A 2,339-nucleotide genomic window follows, 5' to 3' on the forward strand; every position below is an offset into this window, starting at 1 on the left:
GTCTAACCGAGGGATACGGAGACCGGAACTGTGCATGGTGCTCCGAGTGTGGTCTAACCGAGGGATACGGAGACCGGAACAGTGCACGGTGCTCCGAGTGGGGTTCAACTGAGGGATACGGAGACCGGAACTGTGCACGGTGCTCCCAGTGTGGTCTAACCAAGGGATACAGAGACCGGAACTGTGCACGGTGCTCCCAGTGTGGTCTAACCGAGGGGATACGGAGACCGGAACTGTGCACGGTGCTCCGAGTGTGGTCTAACCGAGGGATACGGAGACCGGAACTGTGCACGGTGCTCCGAGTGGGGTCTAACTGAGGGGGATACGGAGACCGGAACTGTGCACGGTGCTCCCAGTGTGGTCAAACCGAGGGATACGGAGACCGGAACTGTGCACGGTGCTCCCAGTGTGGTCTAACCGAGGGGATACAGGGACGGGAACTGTGCACGGTGCTCCCAGTGTGGTCTAACCGAGGGATACGGAGACCGGAACTGTGCACGGTGCTCCCAGTGTGGTCTAACCGAGGGATACGGAGACCGGAACAGTGCACGGTGCTCCCAGTGTGGTCTAACTGAGGGATACGGAGACCGGAACTGTGCACGGTGCTCTGAGTGTGGTCTAACCGAGGGATACGGTGACCGGAACTGTGCACGGTGCTCCCAGTGTGGTCTAACCGAGGGATATGGAGACCGGAACTGTGCACGGTGTTCCCAGTGTGGTCTCACCGAGGGATATGGAGACCGGAACTGTGCACGGTGTTCCCAGTGTGGTCTAACCGAGGGATACGGAGACCGGAACTGTGCACAGTGCTCCCAGTGTGGTCTAACCAAGGGATACGGAGACCGGAACTGTGCACAGTGCTCCCAGTGTGGTCTAACCGAGGGATACGGAGACCGGAACTGTGCACGGTGCTCCGAGTGTGGTCTAACCAAGGGATATGGAGACCAGAACTGTGCACGGTGCTCCGAGTGTGGTCTAACCAAGGGATATGGAGACCAGAACTGTGCACGGTGCTCCCTGTGTGGTCTAACCAAGGGGGCTACAGGGACCAGAACTGTGCACGGTGCTCCGAGTGTGGTCTAACCAAGGGGGCTACAGGGACTGGAACTGTGCACGGTGCTCCAAGTGTGGTCTAACTGAGGGATATGAACACTGGAACTGTGCATGGTGCTCCCAGTGTGGTCTAACCGAGGGATACAGAGACCGGAACTGTGCACGGTGTTCCCAATGTGGTCTAACTGAGGGGGATACGGAGACCGGACCTGTGCACGTTGCTCCGAGTGTGGTCTAACCGAGGGATACGGAGACCGGAACTGTGCACGGTGCTCCCAGTGTGGTCTAACCGATGGGGATATGGAGATCGGAACTGTGCACGGTGCTCCCTGTGGGGTCTAACCGAGGGATACGGAGACCGGAATTGTGCACGGTGCTCCGAGTGTGGTCTAACCGAGGGATACGGAGACCGGACCTGTGCACGGTGCTCCGAGTGTGGTCTAACCGAGGGATACGGAGACCGGAAATGTGCACGGTGCTCCCAGTGTGGTCTAACCGAGGGATACGGAGACCGGAACTGTGCACGGTGCTCCCAGTGTGGTCTAACCGAGGGATACGGAGACCGGACCTGTGCACGGTGCTCCCAGTGTGGTCTAACCAAGGGATATGGAGACCAGAACTGTGCACGGTGCTCCCTGTGTGGTCTAACCAAGGGGGATACAGGGACCGGAACTGTGCACGGTGCTCCGAGTGTGGTCTAACCAAGGGGGATACAGGGACCGGAACTGTGCACGGTGCTCCCAGTGTGGTCTAACCAAGGGGGCTACAGGGACTGGAACTGTGCACGGTGCTCCAAGTGTGGTCTAACTGAGGGATATGAACACTGGAACTGTGCATGGTGCTCCCAGTGTGGTCTAACCGAGGGATACGGAGACCGGAACTGTGCACGGTGCTCCCAGTGTGGTCTAACCGAGGGATACGGAGACCGGAACTGTGCATGGTGCTCCGAGTGTGGTCTAACCAAGGGATACGGAGACCGGAACAGTGCACGGTGCTCCCAGTGTGGTCTAACCAAGGGATACAGAGACCGGAACTGTGCACGGTGTTCCCAATGTGGTCTAACTGAGGGGGATACGGAGACCGGACCTGTGCACGTTGCTCCGAGTGTGGTCTAACCGAGGGGGATACGGAGATCGGAACTGTGCACGGTGCTCAGAGTGTGGTCTAACCGAGGGATACGGAGACCGGAACTGTGCACGGTGCTCCCAGTGTGGTCTAACCGAGGGGATACAGGGACGGGAACTGTGCACGGTGCTCCCAGTGTGGTCTAACCGAGGGGATACAGG

Source organism: Carcharodon carcharias (assembly GCF_017639515.1).
Source record: "Carcharodon carcharias isolate sCarCar2 chromosome 39 unlocalized genomic scaffold, sCarCar2.pri SUPER_39_unloc_19, whole genome shotgun sequence".
Taxonomy (NCBI): domain Eukaryota; kingdom Metazoa; phylum Chordata; class Chondrichthyes; order Lamniformes; family Lamnidae; genus Carcharodon; species Carcharodon carcharias.